The sequence below is a fragment of the Ambystoma mexicanum genome, chromosome 7q (genome assembly GCF_040938575.1).
Source record: "Ambystoma mexicanum isolate Mex_15411 chromosome 7q, UKY_AmexF1_1, whole genome shotgun sequence".
NCBI lineage: Eukaryota > Metazoa > Chordata > Amphibia > Caudata > Ambystomatidae > Ambystoma > Ambystoma mexicanum.
This window is the reverse complement of record NC_090941.1, coordinates 839,670,139-839,694,654: the sequence shown is the minus strand read 5'-3', so window position 1 is coordinate 839,694,654 and position 24,516 is coordinate 839,670,139. Positions and strand designations below refer to the sequence as shown.

General features: G+C 45.1%; 1 long non-coding RNA gene across 1 annotated transcript in view; it reads right to left on the bottom strand.

Annotated features, from left to right (window-relative positions):
* Positions 1 to 24,516, bottom strand: part of LOC138528741 (uncharacterized) — a 179,482-nt gene that overhangs the window by 152,871 nt on the left and 2,095 nt on the right. Inside the window, exon 2 of the long non-coding RNA XR_011284219.1 lies at positions 22,264 to 22,381. This is a non-coding gene — a long non-coding RNA (uncharacterized lncRNA). The remainder of the gene's footprint in view (positions 1 to 22,263; positions 22,382 to 24,516) is intronic.

Below are 24,516 nucleotides of genomic sequence, written 5' to 3'. Positions count from 1 at the left end.
CAGCTTACCTGAAACCAAGGACCTGCAGAGAGAGAAAGAACACTACGTAACTTACCTGGAACAGTATCCTGTCTTCAATCCATCGCTGACTTCAGTTCCAATCACCTGAAGGTACGAACTCCATCATCCGGCACCGCATGTATTCTGGAATACCATAACCTGGAAAGAGGAGAAAGAAAGACAGCATTAGTAAGCGATTACTCACGTTTCCTCCTGAATGAAGAAAGCCACACAATTCTTACCTGGGTAGTCATCTCCTGGTCAGTATCATTTCTGGATCATTATGGCGCTCGGCGAGGAACATCACAACCTGCAAGGAGAGAAAAGACACAAGTTAGCAATATAAAAGGCGAAAAAGCGCTGTACATCGCGCATTACTCACCTGACAGCATCGCGCACACCGTGCTTTCGCCTGCCGGCCAATGCTCATCTTCAAACTGCATGACAACACCAAAATACCTTTCCATACCTAAAAGGAAAGAAGCAAGACATTATTATTCGAACTAAGAGGAACATAAGAACTGCATATAAAGACTGTAAAGCAGCAAACCTACGGAGTCGAAGCAGGCCTCGATTCCCACAGGGGGGCTTGCACCAGTGAAGTAACTTGGTCACTGCTTGCCCCCCACATCTATGTTCCCCTGCCACGAGGAGCAGGACGGAGAATCCACCTCTTACAATATTAAGGTGAGGAGAAGGCCCAAGGGGGAGGAAGGAGTTAAGGAGTTGAGGCCAAGGGAGGTGGGAAAACATAAAGACAATCTGGTATTGAATCCAGCTCTCGTATATTGCAGACCCATCTTTAACCAGAGGCCTTACCAAGGGACCAGGAGAGGGTTTGGTCGCCATGGATACCAGGTGAGCGTAACAGAAGGTCCTTCGTCATATGGACTAATACAATTGGTTTGGCACGCTTGTGCCATCTCTGGAACATTTGGAACAATTAGCAGAATCCTTTCCATTCCCAACTTAAATATCACTTCCTTTGTCTGGTCTTTAAATCTCTTCACGACCTTGCTCCTCCTTACCTCTCCTCTCTTCTCTCATTTTACACCCCCTCTCGCTCCCTTCGTTCTGCTGATCTCTTCTTACTCTCAGTTCCTCCCCCCTTGTGCCTCTTCTCGTTTCCGCTCCTTTCAGCTCCTTGCCCCCTTACACTGGCACTCCCTACCTTTCTCTATCCGTTCCTCCCCTTCCTATTCTTCCTTCCGCTCCTCATTGAAATCCCTTCTTTTTCCTTCCCCTCCCTGACCCCTTCCCCCTCTTCCCCTTCTTTCCCTCTTTCTTCTACCCTTCTCTTTGTTCTTCTTTACCTTCCCCTTCTATTCTAAATCTCACTTCTTCCTCCTATTCACCTTACTCACTACTCTCTCTCCCCCTTCTTTCTCCACCCCCCTCCACTCCTCTTCTTTCTCATATGTAAATTGTGCTGATTTTCTGGTTTGATTCATGTTTACCGTTATAGCTTCTACTGTTCCATGTTTAATGTATATTTTGTTGTTCATTGTAAAGCGCCTTGGATTAAGGCGCTATATAAAACAATAAATACAAATACAAAGAAGCCAAGACCCAGGTGTAAGTAGATAGGACATGAAGCTACCCTAACACCCAATTAGTCCAACATCTCTCATTACCCATGCCTTCTTCCATGAACATATCTTTGTACTTGGCCTTGCAGAGTATTCTTATCCTAGGAATGCAATGGGAGTGAGAGCACTCGCTATCGTGATTGGAACTCCAAGTTCAAGGCCTATTTTCATCCTCGACTCACTTTACAAGAGACCATGATTCTGTTCATTCTGCAAGCTTTTAAATGTAACAAATTTAAGACTTAGGGCCTCATTACGAGGTGGGCGGTAAGGACACCGGTGCCAGTAATCCCTTACCACCCTATTCCGAGGTCCCTTAGCGGGTCCATTCCTTAATGCCTGGTTTTACCAGGGACCCGTTAAGGGACTTAAGAGCTAATAACTGGCCCGCTAATAGCGGGCCAGTTATTAGCTCCATCCCCATTCCCATTAAGCCCTATGGCTCGAATGGAAATGGGGAATGGTTCCCGGAATGGGGACTTACAGGGTCCTCCAAGGTCGGAATGACCCGGTAAGTCCCTATTCCGGGAACACGGACCCGGAATGCGGTAAGGGGGTAGCCATGGCGCTAATACCGTAATGAGGCCCTTAGTATCTTCTGTGTTATTTCTTCCACCTTAATGTGAGAGGATTCATTTTCCACACACATGTTCCTCTTCAGCGTGGCTAGCTAATTTCGACTTCTCAGTTCTTGAGCTCCAATAACCTGCTATTCGAAGGGATTGTATCCTCCGACGTATTCCTTATCTTTGATAATACGTTTCCAGCTTGCTGGCCACGGAAATGTTTTCTGTAGAGGGCGCTGCGCGTCGACGTCTGCCGAGTCGATGTCCCTCAACGGCCACCATATCAGCGCCGACGTCACCATGCCCATAAATAGCCACGCGCGGCGTCTGTAGCTCAGTTCCGTTTTTCCGCGCTTCGTGGGGCCTCGGAACATCATTGCTCAGTTCAGTCAGATAATCTAATCTACATCTACTCGATATATATACCAACTCATTCTCATCGGACCTGACAATGCCGCGATCCGGCTTAAAAAAATGTCGAGACTGCGGTAAAAAAATGTCGATAACGGATCCACACAGGATCTGCTTGTGGTGCTTGGGAGCCGAGCACCATTGTTCTGAGTGTGAGGACTGCATGTCCATGACGACGAAAGCCTTGAAGGAGCGCAAGGGGAAGCTCGAGAGAGGTAAGTCAGTCAAAACCTCCTCGAAAGTTTCTTCGGCCGAGTCGAGGCATTCGTCTCCTCGCCGTCGAAAACATTCCCATTCTAGATCTCGAAGTAGCTCCCACCATTCGTCGAGATCAAGACACTCAAATAAGAGACGTCGAAGATCCCCTTCCTCGTCGTCTTCTGTTTCCCCAGAAAGGGTCTCCTGCCCCACAAAACACAGCTCTCAGGCTGAGTGGGAGGAATTCAGGAAGAAAATGTTAAGCGTCTTCGAAAAAGCAGCCTCGTCCCCCTCGAAGACAGCTGAGGGTGATACCACGGGTGAAAAACCCAAAAAATCAAAACGCCTCGAGTCGCAGCACCCGGCGAAACATTCCACCCGAGAGCGCCACGGGCCATCAGGTAAGAAGGCACTGTCTTCGACGCCGTCGTCGAAGTTCCCTTCGACGCATGGATCGGTGCTATCGATGCCGTTGTCGAAGAGTTCTTCGACGCATCGGTCGATCGACTCGACGTCATCGTCGACACCGACATCGACGCCGATGAAAGAGAAGACCACGGCTACTCCACAGCCAACGGTGATTCCAAGAGCCTCTGGCACGACGCCGAGACCGTTGTCGATGTCCTCGAGTAGGATCCCGATCCTCTGGAGTTCTTCGAGGCCTCTTCCGGTTTTCTCGATGCCGTTTTCGGCGCCTTCGAAGCCTGTCACATCGGTGTCGATGACATCGACGTTTTCTCACCCAATAATGACGAATTTGGCTCCTTCTGCCTTAGAAATGGGGTTTATACCATTTCAGAGGTCAGAGTACCCTGGATTATCTTCAATTTATGAAGAAGGGGAAGATTCTGACCAGGAAACCTTCGAGTTGCAGAGGACCACACTACCTGTTTTAGAGGATTTCACCTCTGAGGAAAGAAGGTTGAAAGACCTACAGGAGTCATTACATGAGGCAAGTGGGCTGGACACTTCCCCAGAAGTGGATTTTGTTAAGCCAGACCCAGGGGAACATGCCGAAACACCCTATAGGACCCTGATGGCAAGAATTATTGAATTCATGGGTTGGTCTGCGCCTTCGCCTGTTTTTCAACAGGATGGCCTGACAGACATGTTAGACAAAGGTCCACAGGAGAATCCTGTGGTCCCCTTCCATACAGCCTTACAAAGAAAAATTGCATCTAACTGGGAAACTCCTGAAGTCATCCCTGCTGTCAACAAAAGATTATCAGCCAAGTATAGGGTAGCTGCTGCTGACCCTGAATACTTATCGAAACACCCGACTCCAGAGAACCTGGTGGTCCAAGCAGCAACTTCATCAAGCAGCAGGACCGCTTACCCTACTGTCCCACGGGATAGAGATGACAAGAGGTACGATTCTATGGCAAAGAAAGTCTTCTCTGCTTGTAGTATGGCGTTGAAGTTCATCAAAGCCACCTGTATGCTCGCCAGGTTCAGTCACACACTGTGGGAGTGTGCTTCATCAGCGGCTGACTGCATACCCGAAGGAGAAGAAAAGGAAGCCTTCCTTAACATTATTAAAGATGGCAAGGATGCCATGTGCGAGTCACTTCAAACTGGCATCGATTCCGCTGACAGTATCAGCAGGGCCATGGCAGCAAGTACAACAATCTGCAGGCATGCGTGGTTGCGAAAGTCTGGCTTTGCTCCAGATGTACAGGCCAGACCTTTGAATATGCCCTTTGACGGCTCTTCATTATTCGGAAAAAAGGCTGATGACAGTCTGGAAAAGTTGCAGACATCTAAAGCAGCAGCAACATCTTTAGGAGCTGCTATCCGCCAAACTCCTTTTCGCCCCTCAGGAACCTCTGGGAGAGGAAAGTCCTTTTGCTATTATTCCGCATTCGGGGAAGGCAGAGGACAGCCGGCTCAAAGAGGCCAAAGGAGATCCACCCGAGGTGGACGGGTCAAAGGTACTAAGGCCGCAGCAGCAGCTGCCTCTTTACCCTCGGCATCTGCATCAGCCTCCCCAAACCACTCAGGTCTTTCCACACAAGACACCTGTAGGGGGCAGGTTAACGAACCATCTGACGGAATGGCAGGCTATAACGTCAGATGCTTGGGCATTGGAGACAGTTGCCCAGGGTTACTGCCTACCCTTTCTACACATCCCTCAGAGTCATCCACTGGGGAACAGCTCTCTACAAGTTCCAGATCCGCTCCTCTTGCAGGAAATTATAGACCTGCTAGAGAAAGGTGCCATAGAACCGGTACTTGTAGCGGACAGGAACAAGGGCTGGTACTCCCCCTACTTTATCATACCAAAGAAGGACGGAGGACTGAGACCCATCCTGGACTTACGAGAATTTAACAAGTTCCTCAGGAAGGACAAGTTCAAGATGGTAACTCTCTCTCAGATCCTTCAGGCCCTCCAGCTCCAGGACTGGCTGGTATCTCTGGACCTTCAGGATGCTTATTTCCATGTGCCAATCAATCCCAAACACAGGAAATACCTGAGGTTCGCAATTGGCGACTCTCATTATCAATTTCGAGTTCTGCCATTTGGGCTGACCTCCGCCCCGAGGGTCTTCACCAAGCTAATGTCGGTAGTGGCTGCGAGTCTAAGGAGGGAAGGGATCTACGTCTACCCCTACCTAGACGATTGGCTGATCAGGGCTGTATCTTCGGAACAAGCTCAGACCCAGCTAGATTATGTCTGCCACTTCCTTCACAAACTGGGCTTCTCCCTCAATTTAAAGAAGTCACAGATGATACCATCACAGAGACTCCAGTTCATTGCAGCGGTCTTGGACACTTCCCTGGGAAAAGCCTCGCCACCAGAGGTGAGGGCTCAAGATATTCTGCAGATGGTCAAAAAGTTTCAAAATGCCCGTCTCCCAGCCTTCGACTTTTTGAGGTTGCTAGGCCTCATGGCATCCTGCATCTTCCTTGTGCCAGAGGCTCGCCTGAGAATGAGATCTCTTCAGTGGGCACTGAGAACTCAGTGGTCGCAATTCTCAGGGAGAATGACAGATCTCCTCTGGATTCCGGACAAAGTAGCCCGCGACCTTCAATGGTGGGCCTATCCAGAGAACATCTTGAAAGGAGAACTGTTCTGGCAACCATGGCCGGAGATAACAGTAGTCACAGATGCCTTACTCACGTGGTGGGGAGCCCATGCCAACAACTTGACCATCAGCGGTCGTTGGTCTCCATCGGAGTCCAGACTACACATCAACCTATTGGAGCAGAGAACGATCAGACTAGCGCTGAAAGCTTTCCTGCCATCAGTACACGGGAGAAATGTCCTGATAATGACGGACAACACAGTGGCCAAGCACTACCTCAACAAAAGAGGAGGCGTAGAGTCACTGCCACTGTGCAGAGAGGCAATGCAGCTCTGGTTTTGGCCAATTCGGGAAGGAATCTCTCTATCTGTAGTCCACCTAGCCGGAGAGAAGAACTTGACAGCGGACGCTCTGAACAGGCAGAACACAGTCTCCCACGAGTGGGAGCTAGCTCAGGAAGTCCTTCAAGAGATCTTCTCCCTTTGGGGAACCCCTCAGGTGGATCTGTTTGCCACAAGCACCAACAGGAAGTGCGATCTGTTCTGTTCAAGGGAATTTCCCCCGAGAGGAGCTCAAGGAGACGCGTTCGTAGTGGACTGAGAATTTCCACTCCTTTACGCGTTTCCACCAGTCCCTGTTATTCCTCAAATGATCAGGAGGTTGAGAAGATTCTGGAAAACCATGATCCTAATTGCCCCAGACTGGGCCATGAGAACATGGTACCCGGACCTTCTAGATATGTCCATCTACCCTCCAATCTGTCTTCCACTCAAAGAGAATCTTCTCTCGCAGAAGGGGAGTCAGGTTCTCCATCCAGACATCAGAACCCTCAACCTTCACGCTTGGCTTCTGAAAGGGTGAGGTACAAGGATTGGGATCTCCCTGATGACGTCATGGAGGTGTTGCTTTCGGCCAGAAGGCCAGCAACAAAGTCTTAATACCGCTGCCGTTGGAACAAATTTTGCAGCTGGTGTAGAGAAGGGAATATCGACCCTTTTTCATGTGGTACACCAACACTGTTATCCTTTCTACTCTACTTGGCAAACTCAGGCCTTCAAGTTTGCACTGTAAAAGGCTATCTCGCAGCGCTTTCAATCTTCAAGCGCACTGCGGAGGAACCATCGTATTTCAAACTACCTCTAGTGATACAATTTCTCAAGGGATTAACTAATGTTTATCCTCCAAAACCATTCCAAGTTCCCTTATGGGACTTAAATGTAGTCTTAAACTTCCTAATGGGCACTCCATTCGAACCATTTCACTTTTGTTCGCTGAGATTTCTCACGCTTAAAACTGTCCTATTGGTAGCACTAACATCTGCTAGGAGGGTGAGCGAGCTACAAGCTCTCTCCTGTAAACCCCCACATACAATTTTCCACAAGGACAAAGTTGTCCTACAGGTGAAGCCTAATTTCCTCCCAAAGGTGGTTTCTGAATTTCATATTACTCAGAAAATTACCTTACCTTCGTTCTCCCCTCCTCCCCATCCGGGGAAAGAGGAAGAAAGGCTACAGAGGCTGGACCCAAGGCGAGCTCTCAGATTTTACATCAGCAGAATGGCTAGGATCAGGCAAGCAGACCAACTGTTTGTAGGATACTCAGGTCACACGTGGATTATTTTGGCCATTCTGGAATGTTACAAACTGGCAGGGAAAGAGCCACCCCAAAATCTTAGGGCTCATCCAACCAGGGGTATCGCAGCCTCTTTGGCTCTCCAAAGAGGGGTACCGGTCAGAGACATATGTGCGGCTGCCACATGGTCGTCCGCACATACATTCACAAAATTTTACAACCTCGATTCCTCCACTACTCAAGAGACCAGATTTGGCAAGGCCGTATTACATTCGGTCCATCCCTAAAGGGATACATAACATTCTTACTCCCACCTCCAATTACATGCCACTGCTATGGGAGTCTATCAAAGATAAGGAATACGTCGAAGAACAAGTTACTTCTTACCTTGTAACTTTCTTTCAACGGGATGTTCCTCCGACGTATTCCTTATCGCCCCTCCCATCCATCCCCGCAGTAATACTTCCCTTGTGGTTGCAGCTTACGCTCCTTCAAGGTCAATAACCAATTTAGGCATGACTTCTCTTATGCTACAAAACGGAACTGAGCAACGGACGCCGTGCGTGGCTATTTATGGGCATGGTGATGTCGGCGCCGATACGGTGGCCGTCGAGGGACATCTACTCGGCGGACGTCGACACACAGCGCCCTCTACAGAAAAAATTTCTGAGGCCAGCAAGGTGGAAACGTATTATCAAAGATAAGGAATACGTCGGAGGAACATCCCGTCGAAAGAACGTTACAAGGTAAGAAGTAACTTGTTCTTCTACTGCGACACAGCCTTCCATTTTCTCTTCATGATTCTTTGGCTTACTTATTTCATGATACCAATGTCCATTTTCTGTACAATGGCGGCTCAACCTTCATTCTATTCATTATTTGTAGCTAGCCTATACGATGACTTGATCTATCCTGCGTTTCAGCGCATGCACATTCATTAAACTTCTGATTTCTGCAGCATTTTCTAACGTGTAATCATCTTCTTTTACACTTTTAAGGTTCACTTGATTCTTTATTTTGAAATTTCTCCTCTGGGATCCATATATTGGGCCTCATTATGAGGTTGGAGGTAGCCTTGCCGGTTTAACCGGCACGGCTACCCCCAAATTCGCATGAGGCTCCTGCGGAAGTGGAATCACTGGGCCATTCTGACCTCGGGGGACCCGGTGATTCCCCTTGCGCGGGTGCTGGAGCCGGTACGTCCCCATTCCCATTTGAGCCGTTGCTACCATCATGTTCTGCTCGCGGGTGCCGGTACTGCCACCTGGTCAGACCAGTTGGCTGCAGGGGCACCCCGCAAGCAAAACCCCTAGTATGGCGGAACGGTACCAACAGTACCGGTAGCGATACTGGTCCGGTTGTTGCCTTACCCCCATACTCCTAATAAGGCCCATTGTCTTCATTCAGTATTTCAGGACTTAGTGCACACTTTCTTATGATGTCATCAGTTCATTTTCTTAGCTCTTTCTCATATTCCTTCAGGAATCTCCTCCTGCAGGCTGTCATCCACTCAAGGGTACATTCGACATGGTTGTCTTAATGGATACTGCCTTCCAAATACTCACTGTTGTGTTGGTACAATAGCTGGTGTTAGAAAGGGCACAGTCTCATGTCTCCAATATAGGTGATGTAGGGGTGTAGGATCTCCTGTGGATGTGTATATCTGCTCCTCTACACTAGACCACTCACGCTGCTACCTTTAACTAGTTTGGCTACAGGTCCCATAGCTGCCCCTGTTTCAATACTAGGTTGGCCTTCTATACATCTGTCCCCAAGGTCAGAATATAGAAAATCAGTCCTAGTGTACAGCGGTGGAATGACCCTCTCCACTTAACATTTAGGTCTTTGGTGGGTGAGGATCAGTATTGGGTACTTCGATGTTGTACACTGGTGGAGTATCTGGATAACACTTACCCAGTACACTGTGATATTTGTACTGCCTTGAAGTTGAAAGTCACCTAATAGATTCATGGAAACAATTACTTCACTTCATTAAGTTCTTCAAAAGTGGATCACTTAAAAATGTTATGTAGTGACAGAGGCCGGACAGTCTCTGGCACTAAGGCTGAACTAATTGTAAAAATTCTTGAGTTTGAGAAAAGTAAGGGTGTACCTCCCCTAACTAATGGTACTGACAGTGGAACTGGCGCTGGACCCATCACCAGTAATGGAGTTGCTGCCACTGCAGCTACTAATGTTGAGGATGAGGAAGAAGAGAAATAATCTGTGGGTCTATATTCTGTCAGAACCTCAGAGGCAATTTTTGACTTAAAAAAAGAGAAGCTCAGGCGCAAGGAGAAATAGCTTGAGTTAACTTGGCTAGGTTAGGTTTCGAAAGAATTGCGAGGCAAAAGGACAGATATCATCAGATGGAGCCTGTCAAGCTTCAGGCTTCACAGGCCTAGTCCCCGGGGATCCCATACTCAGGTGGCCAGGGAAAGGCCATTGCTTTTGGATCCTGACCCTGGGGGTGGACAAGCGAGGTAGGTTCACCTATGTAGGGGGTCCTCAGGGAGTGGAGTGGATCACAGGATGGTGAGAGATGGCATTCCCCTTTTTCCTTAACCCATTGAACCCCTATCCTGGCTTATTTCATGGGAAACTACCACTGCCATAATTCCACCCCACTTACCATTGACAAAACTACTGAGACGAGGAAGATTACCTCTACTGATATGCAACGGCTTTGTCCCTCTAATAGAATCAGGCAGAGTCAGGCACGTAATACGAATTACATACACCTGCCACTTGTTAACGCTCCCTGTGAACATAACAGTTGGCATGCACAAGCACACTCTGAGTGAGGCTGGATGTAAGAAGGAACAGTTCTTTTTGGGGGTGAGGCATACCAGGCTATGGCAGTTGGAAGGCCAAGGAGCTGATCAGCTGCTGCAGAGGACGAGAGAGAGCCAGGTGAGAATTCCAATCTTTCAGGAAGCCGTAAGCATTCCACAATCGAAGGCAAGTGGATGGAGAAGGAAAACCTTCAAAGTGCTTCCAGGAGGCCCGCTACCCTCCCAGGTGAACGACAGAGATGGGGAGGAGCATTGAAGGCATTGGTAATGACCTTGACTGCTACGGGAAATGCATTGCAGACAGAAGCCTAATTAACAGGACCGGTGAGTTATAAAAGGCAAACAAAAGCTTGGTTTTGTGGGATGTCTCAACCCACTAGTCCAGGCCCTGCAACATTACTGTGCATTGCTGGCTGCAGAAGCATCAGAAATGGCTGCCAGAAAGCATGTTGCTCACTAAAAATCACCAGAAAGTGCGCAGTAAAAATCTGAAAAATAGGCCGGCATCCACTTTTGCCTATGTCAGTGGTAATACAGGAGACCACTGCCAAAACCCACCATTGGGCTACCCACAAAGTAGCCTGAAATCACTTGAAAAAGCAATGGTGATTGCCAAAAAGAAACACAGAGCTGTTTGGAAATCCGTTTTCTTGATTGTCAAAAATGTGCAAAAATCATGGCTCACAAACCACCTAAAAGATCCAACCTCCTTGTTGGGTGTTCCACATTATTCTACTACAAGAATCCATATAACTACAATGTCAGCAAGAATCATAGGTTATTAGAACAAAATCCACTTTTAAAGATATTTGATGGAAAGAAAGCTGTCAAAAATGGGTGTAGTACTGTTACTCACCTCTGTCAGAAGCCAGCGATTTAAAACCTATCATGTGTAAAGTTGAACATTGAACTCAAACTAAGCCGAAGAAGAGATTTCCATCAAAATGCCATATAAGACTGCCACACGTTGATTTTCATGTTGAAAAAGGACTGGAAGTAAAGATGGGTTTGCTTATTTTAAATTTATAAATGTATTTTCTTCACAAGGAACTATGTTACAATTGACCAGAAGGTAACCTAATTCAGTTAAAACTTCCAAGAGGCCTTCTTCCCCTGAGAAACTCACACTAGGTTCCTTCCCACCAAAAGGAGAGCATTTCGCATTGGCATGTTAATCAGAAGGGGAGGAGATTTCCTCTGCTGCCCGGAGAAAGAAACAATGGGTTCCTTTGGCTGAATATAAAATGCTAATTTGGGTGTAACTCACAACAACTGCTCTGGCAGGAAGGCAAGCCATGTGACCCTCTGACTCAGCCCAGCTCTGGAGGCGGGCCAGACTGAAAATGTGGATTTAATTGGAAGTAAATGTATGTTTAGAAAAATGCTTATAGCAAAGTATACTGAACTGACAAAAATATGAAACTTGGAGATTGTTAAAATGAAAAATGTGCTCACAGTTTAAGACTAAGCTGGAATCTGTGCGATGTTCTGAGACTGAACCCCAGAAATTATTCATATTGTAGCCATTGTGTTTATGTTTGGAACATGAAAAATTACAGAAATGTTCCCAGATGGGATATGCATGCATGTATAAAAATTGGTGCAGAACTAACATTGAGAAACCCCCCAAAAGCGCAAAAAAGTTGTCATTTCTGAACCAAAGCTCGTAGGAACATGGGACTTGAACAGAGACGTGCCATAATTAATCTGTGATGTGTATATGTAATATCAACAAGTTGTGCATCTTGGAAATATGTTTTGTGGGTGAAATAGATTTCCTAAGTAAAAGCAAAGGGGAGGGATGTCCTTTGGGCCATAAACACTGTCACTCTGACACATAAGACACACTGCACCTGTCTCAAATCCGGAGAGGGGAAATTCTCTGACCTATCAGATCCTTAGAGTGTTGGGCATAGATAATCAGCCTCCCCACCCACTTTGGAAATAAATAAATAGGGACTACTGAGGCCAGACAAGACACACACTTTCCACTCCTCAACTGATTTCTTGGCAAAGCACCCTGCAGGAAGATCCAGGTTCCAGAAATAGATCCAGAGACCAGACTCTAGAACTTTGAAGCAGAGAGGCCTAACCCAAGAAGCTGAACCCTTTTTCAGCAGGCTTCAGAATCTTGAAACCTGATTCTAACCCCTAAACTTCCAAGGGGCACCACAAAATCCAACAGCCTGGCTGAGCTGTTTTGCTGTTCTAGTAAGCACCTCATGCTAGAACCAAGATCCAGACCAGTCCTGCAGAGCTGTAACCCAGGACCCGACAGGCCCAGTCCGAGAGGCCGCGCAGACCAGAGTGCCTTGCTGAGAGCAGAGTCCAGATGCCCTGATCTTGTCTGGTGGCGAGTGAAGTCCAAACCTTTGACCAGATCTTTGACGGACCTATTCCATTGCAAAGCCATAGGACTAGGTATTTAGTCTAGAACTGTCTATAGTCATCTCTTAGTTTAAAGTAATCCTATTCAATCCATTTCAACCTATCCAGAACTGCATTATAGAGTCTTGTGTACATCCTGAATTCTTCTCATTATATAGTTTGTGATAATTGTAGCGATAATCATCTATGCGCTGATGTTTTCAAGTGTCCTTGCGCACAACAATCAGAGTGGAAGGCGCACTGTTCTGGTGGTTGTCCCGTTGGGTATCTTGTACTTTCATAGCCCCTTAGTATAAGTCCATATTGGTTCCGAATCTTTAAAGCGCAATATTTCATTTTTAAATCTTGACTCTGTTTCTGAAAAATCTACCTATACAACCTCTGTAACTTTTGAACCGCACGTCCTAGAAACGAAATTTAAATGTCATTTTGAAGCTAAGATCCTCAGCTTTCAAACAAACCCAGTTTTTCCGTAATCGCGTTTCCCGCACGCGGAAAAGTTGCCGCGATTTGCAATTTGGCTAAATTTCACTCCATAGAAAAACAGCTATTTCTTGCTTTCAACTTCTGAATTTTGTTTTCCATCTGATAATCATTCATAAATCATTGCTAGTGTTGACCTGAACCAATCCAAAGTAACTTTCACTAATTCTGAATCTCATTTAGCAAATTAAAATCATTTTTAGCACTTTTTCCATACATTTCTAAACCACATTCAAAAGCAATTGACCTGTTTAAAATCACACCTGTTCTCTCTAAGCTTGCTGGGGAAGTGGGATTGAAACTGCAATTGTTGATTATTATTCCTGATACCTGTGTGCCCTTATTCCATATCTCCATAGTGCATACTGGGGGGAGTGAGTAGTAACAGGGGAAAGAGTGATCATATTGTCTTTTGATTGAAGTCATATCAAGTTTTATTTCTGTGTTGCATTCTTTCCTATCATTGCATTTCATTGAACCATACCAAGTATTCTCTGATATATTATTCTTCCTATTCCGACTCCTAATTGATTAAAGAGATTGTTGATCTTGTAATATTACCCCTTGCTGATCACTGTTCATATTCATAGGTGTGATGTTCAGATATTATTCATATTCATAAAAGTGTAATCTATACATTTCTTCAAATAAATCTTTTAATTTGCAAAACAAACCTATTTCTTGGTTCAGTGAGACCGGAAAATTCAAAGAGAGGAGCGTTATATACGGGTACATCATCCAGAATTAAAAGAACTTTGACATAAAAATATATAAATAAGGGTTTCCATTGGGCATCCCATACTAGGCATTGGGCCTCATTACGACCCAGGCGGTAAGGGGTTAACAGCGCTGTAAAAGGTAGCGGCGCTGTTAACCCCTTACCGCCTAATTTTACCAGCAGTTAAGGATTGGACCCGCAAAGGGACCTTGGAGGTAATTACGGTACCGCAATTTGCTTGCAGTTTTGAATGTCTTGAACAGTAAAAAACAGTAAAAAAAAAAAGCAGTCTTGCGCCCGGTAGGGTTGGGCTGAACTGTGGTAGAGTGAAAGTTAAGTGTGAAGGACAGAACGTGGGGAAGGGAACCCATACAAAGAGAAAGACAAGCTTGAGCCTGGCGGAGTGAAGCCTGTCATCAACTATGATGAAGTGAAGAGTTGAATGTGAAAGAGAAAAACAGGGTCGAGCCCGGCAGAGGGAAGCCTGTATTGAAGAGTGGCAAAGTGAAAGCACAACGCCTAAAGAATTGATTAGACTATTAAAAGCTTGCAAGCCAAGCCTGAACTGTTGAATTGTACGAGCAAGCCAGAGTGTGCAATTTTGATAGAACTGTGCCTTCCACCTATCCCTTTTGAGAAACTCTTGAGACATTGTGCTTCTGAGCGTGGGGAAGGGAGTTGTTACCTATACCATTCTGACATTTATTTTGAGACAATATTTTTGCTTTTTGTATTCCCTTTACACATTTGTTATTTGAGAAGGAGGGCAAGGTTAGGTTTTCTTAGTATAGGCCTTTATTTTGAACAGACTGAATTGGACTTGTTTGTTGTTTTATTTTATGGTTGAGATTACTCCCATTTTAGAGTTAGAACCAGTTAGGAATTTCACCAAACTCAGTAAACTACTAAATGAAGGTTTAGATACCATGCCTTCCTCATAGTCCTCTTCACATTCAAGATTCCCAAATGATCTGCTAAATGTGTATGAGGAGATGAATTATATAATTGATTGGCTTGTAACTTATGAGTATGCATGTGAAGTACAAGGAGTGAGTGTTGCTGATAGGATTGCATGGTTGCTCAGTAGACTGCCCCATTTTGGCTGCAGTGGAATTATGGAAATGACAAAAGCTGAGCGGCAGGAGTTTGCAAAACTAAAGCAAACTCTCATCTTAAAGTTTGGGAAGACTCCTGCCAATACTTGAAAAGATTTAGAGAGTTCAGAAAAAATGAATCTGACTTATGTTACTTTTGTCTCTGATTCGTTGAAAAACGTGTGTGGCTGGGTAGAGGGTTATCAGGTAACTACCTTTGAGGGCATGATTCCTTTGGTCATGCTTGAGCTTATTTTTGCCTTTTGTTCCCCAGAGCTTAAGCAACATTTGGCTGACTATAAAGAGTTAAATCCTAAGAGGTTAGCCATTGCTTCTGACTTATGGGTCTCACATAGACTGTCCCATAAGGACAAGCCTGCTTCAGGTAAGCAGGAAGAAGAGAAAGAAGCAGAAAGAGAAAGAGGGTGGGGATAGAGATAAAACATTGTCCAAGAAAGTCCACAAAAAGTCTAATAAGGGCAAGTGACCAGAGTCAGGTCAGGGCAGTAGGAATAATCCTCTCACACATGGGAGTGGCTTCACTAAGCCTCCCTATGTGTCAAGAACCATGGGGGACCTGTTAGACATGTGGCGCAAATGACCACAAGAAGTGGGATCCCGAGTGTCAGGTACGACCTTGGGGATCCACTCTGCAAGTCTGGCCTTCTCTCAGTATGAGGAAGAAGTGATTGCAGGGGCGTCCTTCCCTTTAGATTTCTTCCCCAAGGTGAAGAACTGAAGTTAGTCTAGATTCCTTGGAACCTAGTAGTGCTGGAGCATCTGCTACCATCCCAGTCCTGTCCCTTAGTTATAATTCATCTGTCTGAGGATAGTGTTAAGGTAGTAGGTGTAAGTACCTCTAGTGTTAAGAACAGCGGGCACAGTGCTACCGATTTAGGCTCCTCCGTGGTAAACCCACAGGTTCTTACCAGAGATCCTGTGGGGGATACTCAGTTGGCTGGTAGGCCCTCTCTCAATGTTCCTGTACCACTTGTCGTTAGAGCTGTGAGTAGTGAAATTGTCAGAGCATCTGTCAATGTAGGAAAGTCATTCCTAGAAGAGTTTTGGGCGAGCTTAGTCTTCAAGATTTAGGTCTTGATAGGCACACCCCAGACCCTTCAAGCACTTGGTCTCAGGATCAGGCTGCCTTAGCCAAGCCTACGGGAAAGCCTAGGCCTAAGGGGAAACCCATGGCCAGAGGAGTCACAAAAAGAGGCAGCGTGAAGGGGAATATTCCCCTTGTCCTACCTCCAACATCCAAGCATGGAAGAGGGACCCCCAGACAATCTTGGATCCTATAGGAGTCCTGAACTACCTCACATTGTAGTAGAGGAGATCCCTAGGAGAGAGAGAAGTATGGGCCAACAGAAAAGAAACCCATCATGGATAGGTCTTTGGAGAAAGGTCTGCTTCCAATCAAAGGTTTCCCCTCCAGCGAAGCAAATAATTAAAAAGGAAGGTGGGGTACTGGAACGTAAGCCCACAGAGCCCACCAGAGAACACATTGAGAGGTTGGAGGTTTCTGTGTGACATTCCCCTTGTGGTTCATCCGAATGTCAGGATACCACCAGAGTGGTCTAACACACATTCTGGCTGGCCCATGAAAGGGGTCCCAGAAGAAAACCAATGTAGGAGTCTCACTGTCTGTCACCAAGTTGACAGGTGTGAGACAGGAATTCAGTTACTCCAGAATTGGCTGGCCTGAAAGAATCCTTAGGTCAGGCCCCTGGTTTAAGGGCACCTGATTGGAAGAGACATTTCATAGTGCAGGCAGAAGCCTGTAGCACTGGGATAGTTTGAAACTGTCACAGCTTGATGACAAAGGTGAAGAACAACCTTTATATCACACAACCATGTGATATAAAGCTTTATATTCCATTATATGGTGCCTTAGAAACTTGAGGCCCTACCTCTATGGGACTCACTTCACTGTCTATGCTCACCCTAAGCCTTTGAAGTGGTTGGTGGATATTATGAGAGAGGACCCAAAGTAACACAGGTGGTTCATGAGTCTACAGGCCTTGAACTTCACTGTTGGGCTGAGGCCAGATCCCAAATTTAGCAATGTTGATGGGCTGTCCAACTGGAATAACCAACTGTAACAGAGTAACCCTCCAGGGGTGGATTAGTTCCCCCTGTCCCTAGTCTGGGAGGTGCGATTGTTAGGAAAGATTTCTCTTTACTGCACCTTTCTTTCCATTTCTATGGACCCTCAAACTGTTATGGGGAAACTGACATGTCCTTCGGAATGTCAGTACTGGGAAACATTGTTTCCCTTAGTCTAGTTGCTTTGTTACTACCTTTTGGTACTTTGTATCATTGTACAAAACATCTTACAATGCAGTACAATGGGGTACATGTTTTGTTTTGCCCTAGACTAACACACAGAGCATTTTTGGTTACTCTAGGTGTGCTAATGACATGCCGCTCTAAGGATCTTGACAATAGACAAACTTGTAATTATACCAGTAAAGGATACAGGTGTAAAAAAAGGATACAGTATTGATCCTGATGAGGTCTTCTTCCTAACTTCACTGATGAATCCTCAAGGAAAAAACCTTTCCATTGATTACACCCACTGTTGGATAGAAAACACGGCCAGAGCGAGGAATCAATTGAAAGGGCGAATAAATGAACACACTCTCCAATCTGTGTAATAGAAACAACAAGGTAAGTATAATCTAATAACATTGCCTTTATACCATCTCACTAGTTTTCCCCCACTAACCTTAATAGGAGTCGTTTGATGAAGATCGCAGTTCAATAGAATCCAGGTAATAATCCACCAATAGAACACAACGACAAGGAAAAGGGAAGTTAGTAGGAAACTAATCCCGAACGGAATGAGGGTCGAACTAGTGTCGGGTAGGTATACTCTGGAAAGCGTCCTCTAGTTCTGTGCACGGTTAACACAACATGTCCTTGGCAGCATCATAAATGTTCATAACCAAAATTTCTTTTCCCGAATGTGGAGTTCAATTCACCCTTTAAATGATCCTGGAAAGTAAATATATTCCCTACTGGGATGTGTGCTCAATAATTGGAACAGTTCTTTCTTCCCTCCGGAATGTAGGATTTAATTCACCCTTGAGATGCTGGAAAATAAGATATTCCCTTCTGGGATGCATGCTCAATAATGGAAACACTTCTTTCTCTGTATTTGAATACAAAAGATCATAAGGCCGCAATAATGGAATATTCACAGAGTTCAACTCCCGTAAGCGAGGAAGTTATGAGCAACTCTGAACAGCCATTGAAAGGACACAACATATGCGTCTCCAGTGACGCGATAGGATGCCCCCACTACGGAAAGCATTCACCTGATTCTGACGGGGACAGGAAGCCTCTATGCGTTCTTCATGGTAAACGGCTTCCCAGGAAACGCCATAGTTAGGAAACTGGACGGGCCGAAGACCTAGACGGCTTCGCGGGAAATGCCTTCTTGGGAAACGCTGCAGCTAGGAACTGGACGTGGAGAAGGCTGCTTCACAAAATCCAGACTGAAGCAGGGACCCGACTCGGAATATGAGTCACAACCGGCCTTTGAAAACAAGGCTGGAACAAAATGCAGGAAAAGAATAATAGCTACAATCAGAAGCAGCGAGCGATTAGAGGAAGGCACTTACATACGTTCAAGAATCACGTGACAGATGAGGAATCTAACGTTATCACGTAATCCTAGGTGCTGGAATTCAACGCTGTTTTTGCAGGGAGTTTGTTAAAGAATCTCCACCTCGTATAGAACGGCTTTGCTGCCGATCTGACAGCATACGGGTTCCTGCTACCAAAAGAAGGTGAGCGAGGCATGACAGCTAAATGGACAAGCTGGTGGCAGCATTGACTTCTTACAATTTTTTCGTGCATTCCGTTTTTGCCCTACCATGTTTTCTGCGTTTGGCTACTAACTATGGCTAGTGGTCAAACATGGCCATGCCATGTGGATTTTCACTTGTCCTTTGGCCATCTTGTCTTTTAGCCTTCTTCCAGGCTTGTGAGGCCAGGAAAATCCTTACATAGACTTCCAGTGCCTGGGAACGCAAAGGCTTTTGGCAGGCTACTGGAGGTCTATGTGTGTTTGCTCATCTTAAAGTTTAGGTGTTTGGTGGGTAAGGATCAGTATTGGGTACTTCAGTGCTGTACACTGGTGGAGTGTCTGGATCACACTTCAATACTGGCAAGGAGACTGTGGACCTGTTGGAAGAAGGCCTAATGACCAACTTCTGCTGCTGTCCTGGTAGAGCCATGGCCTGTGGAAGATCTCCAGCAGTACTGCGAAGGAGCTGCAACCCTTGGAGTGGAGGGAATATCCATTCTTGATGCCAGCTCAGAGTCCTATGAAGAAGAGCCTTCAGAGGTGCCCTAGGACCTCCCTGTGGCTAACCAGCTCTGAGTTTGCGCTACTGTGTTGTAGATGTCAGAAGCATGTGCTGCTAAGTCTTACTGCACCTTGTCTATGTATCAGAGTGAGGCATGTGCTGCTAGTATTGCTGCACCTGGTGTGTGTATCTGAGATAAGGATGCATGCATACCCTTGCTGTACCTGGTCTGTGTATTAGAAGGAAGCATATGCTGCTAGTCTTGCTGTACCTGTTCTCTGTATATGAGGGAAGCATGCGCTGCTATTCTTGCTGGACCTGGTTTCTGTATCTGAGTGAAGCATGTGCTGCTATTCTTGCTGTAACTGTTCTCTGTATATGAGGGAAGCATGCGCTGCTAGTCTTTCTGTAGCTGGTTTCTGTATCTGAGTGAAGCATCTGCTGCTAGTCTTGCTTTACCTTGTTTCTGTATCTGAGTGAAGCATCCGCTGCTAGACTTGCTGTACCTGTTCTCTGCATATGAGGGAAGCATGCACTGCTAGTCTTGCTGTACCTGGTCTGTGTAGTAGAGGGAAGCATGTGCTGCTTTTTTTGCTGTACCTGTTCTTTGTATATGAGGGAAGCATGCGCTGTTAGTGTTAGTGTTGCTGTACCTGGTTTTGGTATCTGAGAGAAGCATCCGCTGCTTCTTTTGCTGTACCTGGTTTCTGTATCTGAGTGAAGCATCTGCTAGTCTTGCTGTACCTGTTCTCTGTATATGAGGGAAGCATGCACTCCTAGACTTGCTGTACCTGGTCTGCGTATTAGAGGGAAGCTAGCTTTAGTCTTGCTGTACCTGTTCTCTGTATATGAGGGAAGCATGTGGTGCTATTGTTGCTGTACCTGGTTTCTGTATCTGAGTGAAGCATCCACTGCTAGTCTTGCTGTACCTGGTTTCTGTATCTGAGTGAAGCATCCGCTAGTCTTGCTGTACTTGTTCTCCGTGTATGAGGGAAGCATATACTGCTAGTCTTGCTGTACCTGGTCTGTGTATTAGAGGGAAGCATGTGCTGCTAGTCTTGCCGTACTTGGTCTCTGTATCTTTTTTTAATTTTATTTTATTCTCTTTATTTCAATTTTGAAAAAAACACACAGAAAACAAAAACAAAACATCAATGTAAAGCCAGTACAAAGTACAGATCGCAAAATGTAGAGCATGAACATTAGCTATACTAAAGCAAAAAGAAGTTATGAAACCAATAAGTCAAGCAAATCAAATTAACATTGTACAACCAAAATACTGAACAATTTTCAGACACACAACAATCCAGACAAGACCACACGAAAAAACTCAACAAACATTGATGTTTAACAATTCAATCCAACCCCTCAGTCAATGTACACAAATGATGAAATATAAAGTACAGGAAAATTAGTCAAATAATTCATTTAAGGACCCCCACAATCGAGAGTAACAATCCTCCCTTCCTTGGTGCAAAAACATAACCTTTTCATAATTTGACAGAGTCTTCACATCCAACAACCAATCCTCTACCTTTGGCTTCTTCCTTGACTTCCAAACCCGCAGTATCTGCTTAGTCGCCACCACTAAAACTCGATTTATCCAATCAGCCTTGTCTCTGGCGCTACGACCCCTACCCCTATTGTACAACAGGATTGTGGAACAAAAAGTATGTGGAATTTGCTCTCCTACCACTATGGCCAATCTATCTAGCACCTCAGACCAAAAAATAGACACTCTTGAACATTCCCATAACATATGTAGTAAGGTACCACAACCACATCCACAACCCCAACAGGAGTCATTTTCCAAAAGACCCAGCCTTGACATCCTAGACGGTGTCCAACACAATCTGCAAAGGATTTTTTGCCGAATGTAACGTAGCCCCAGATCTAATTTCGCTTGCACCCCCACACTGAGCAAATATTCCCATTCCTTAATAGGTATATCAATATCAAGATCCTCTATCCACGCCTGGTGAAGTTTATGCAACGCTACCACCTCCCAGTCATCCATAGGCATTAACTTTATATATGTGGATACAGCACAGTGGCAGGAGCGAACAATCTCACACACTGAGGCCTCTCTGACAAAGCGTCATTAAGCATACCAGTCCGCTCAATCAAAAGGACCCTCAGAGATCTGTAACGCCCCCGTTCCCTACCCCCAATCCCGAAAGACCTTCTCAGTTGATCGAAGGGGACCATATTATCATTGTGCCATACATCACGAATTCTGAGTATACCCTTATTAATCCAGCTTTTCCAGCACGAGGGTTTATTCGCCAATTGTAGTCCCAAGTTATGCCACAAAGAAGCATCATAATGCATCCAAACATCACCTCCACTGTTTATCACAAAGCTTCGCAATGCCTCCCTAGTAGCACACATAGTTGGCAGTTTCACTCCCGTGTTCGGCAGCTTGGACATAGAGTAAACCATACCCAAAGCATAAGGCGAAACCTGAGAATTTTCAATGACATGCCAATTAGGCCTATAGATGCCCGCTTCAGAGAGATAAAAAGTTGATTTTTTCAAGACAAAACCAGTACAGTATTTACTTAGATTGGGATACCCAAACCCCCCCCCCCCTCATTAACCGGACGCTGCAATATATATTTAGGCACTTTTGGTCTATTTCCTTCTCCCCAGAGAAAGGATTGAAAGACTTTATCAACGGAACCAAGGACTTTCTTAGTACATTTTAAAGGGATGGACTGTATAATATATAGAATTTTTGGCAAGAGAACCATTTTAATTGCATTCACTCTAGCCCATAACCCCAATTTCAGCTGGCCCCATTTTAAAATATCCCTTTTCACAGTCTCCAATAACTTTGACACATTGAATCCAACCATTCTCTTTAAATCTCTGACCAAATAAATACCCAGATACTTTACAGCATCCACTTCCCAACGACCATCCCATGAACCCAAAACATCCCGTGGCTGTCCCACATCCAGCGGGAAGGCCACCGTTTTCTCCCAATTAATCTTGTGGCCAGAAAACCGACCCACCTCCTCAAACATACTTTTAAGTTTAATGCACCCTTCCACTGGATTGGATAAAGCAATGGTCATATCATCAGCGTAGCAAAAAACTTTTACCTCAGCATCCCCGAAGCGAAGGCCACATAGACTTGGTTCCTGCGATAGATACGCAATGAGCGGTTTCAATGCCAAATTAAATAGATATGGCGATAATGGGCATCCCTGTCTCGTCCCCCTATACAGGAAAAAAGAGGAAGACATAGCATCATTCACCCAAACCTTAGCATTAATGTTGAAATTCAATGTTCGAATAGTATTAATGAACGTTTCCCCAAATCCCATGCATTTAAGAGTGTGGTATAGGAAGGACCAATTGACTCTATCGAAGGCCTTCTCAGCGTCCATAAACAGCAATAGGGTATCTTGAGTTTTAGATTGTGGCAGGCCTATAATGTCAATCAGCGTCCTAATGTGATCATACCCGTATCTCCCTCTCATGAATCCAACTTGGGAACCGCTTATTAAATTACCAACACATGTATCTAATCTATTAGTCAATATCCTTGTAAATATTTTCAAATCCACATTCAATAGCGAAACTGGCCTGTAATTCGCACACTTTCTACAATCCCTCCCTGGCTTTGGTAGAACCACCAAACACGCTTCCCTCATTGTGGGGCATATCACCCCGTCTCTCAAAAAACTAATATATAGATTACATAAAAAGGATGTTAACGCTCCACTGAGTCCCTGGTACAATTCAACGGGAAGCCCATCCAGACCCGGTGACTTGCCCCTATTAAGTTGCTGAACCGCTGTTATCACTTCATCCTCCGTTATAGGACTATCCACCACACCTGCCTGGTCCTCGCTTAACTTGGGTAAAACAATTTTGTCAAAAAATGTATCCATATTGTCCATCGTTGGAGACTGTTCCTCCTGATACAAAGTAGTATAGAACCTCCTAAACTCCTCACATATTTCACCCTTTTTGACTATAAAATCCCCATTTATATTCTCTAATCTTCGAACAAAGGAACTCTCTGTGAGACCTCAAAGCCTATTCGCCAGGAGTTTACCATTTTTGTCTCCCTACTCCAAAAATCTTTGCCTCATATAGAACACACCCTTTTCATATTGAGAATCCATCACCTGTCTAAGTTGTTCCCTCAGTCTTCCTATATCCGCCTTGTCCTCAATATTGTTAGACACTGCATATTTCTTTTGAGCAGCATTCAGCTCATCCTCCAATTTTTTAAGTTCCGCCATCCCTTTTCTCCTCATCCTAGAAGTAATGTTAATGATTTCCCCTCTTATGGTCGCCTTATAACTATCCCAGACCATATGAACTGAAGCCGAGTTAACATTTAGTTCAAAGAAATTCCTTGTGAAGCCTTCCAGGAATTCAATTACCCCTGGTTCCTGCAAAATATAGGATTTCATTCGCCATCTAGAGAACCCTGAGTCCTCCTGTCTCACAGACACTTGCATAGACAACATTGAGTGATCAGATATCCCTCTTTCCTTAATATTCACTGAATGGATCTTGTCATTCATTTTGTCAGAGACTAGGAAATAATCAATCCTTGAGTGAGAATCATGGACAGGGGAATAAAAGGTGGACTCCCTACCATTGGGTTGCATGAACCTCTAAGTATCTACCAGGTTCAGACTGTCCAAAAAAATCTCTAAACGCCTTACTAGAATTCACAGCCGTATATCTACAGTGCGTTGCACGATCCATCCTCCCGTCAATTACACAATTAAAATCACCTCCAAGAATTATGTATTCGCCGTTCATGTCTCGCAAGAGTGACAACAACCTCTCAAAAAAAGAATACCCACCAGCACACGGACCATAAATAGAGCCAATTGTGACAGAACAACCCTCATACGTAGCATCTATTAGTATTATCCTCCCCTCACCATCCATCACTACGTTGTGCACTACCAAATGCAATCCTCTGCGTATCAAAATACCCACACCCCTTGATTTGCTACTGTAACAATTCAATAGAACTTTCGTGAACCATTTACAAGTAAGAAGGCGCTTCGACTCATCTAGCAAATGTGTCTCTTGAACTAGAGCAATGTCGACCTTCTCCCTTCTCAACCTGGATAGTACCTCCTTCCTTTTCCGTGGGATATTGAGCCCTTTAACATTCCAAGAACATATATTTAATTCAGCCATCATCTACCAATTTCCCTCTCAATGTATAATTAGCCAAACAAACAAATTTGCTAACAAGACGCCACCAAGGGAGCTGGAACAGAAAAGCTGTAAGTGAGCCCCCAAGAAGACAAAACAACACTGAAAAACACGGCAACCAATAACACAAACAAATGAATAAAACACACATAAACCTACAT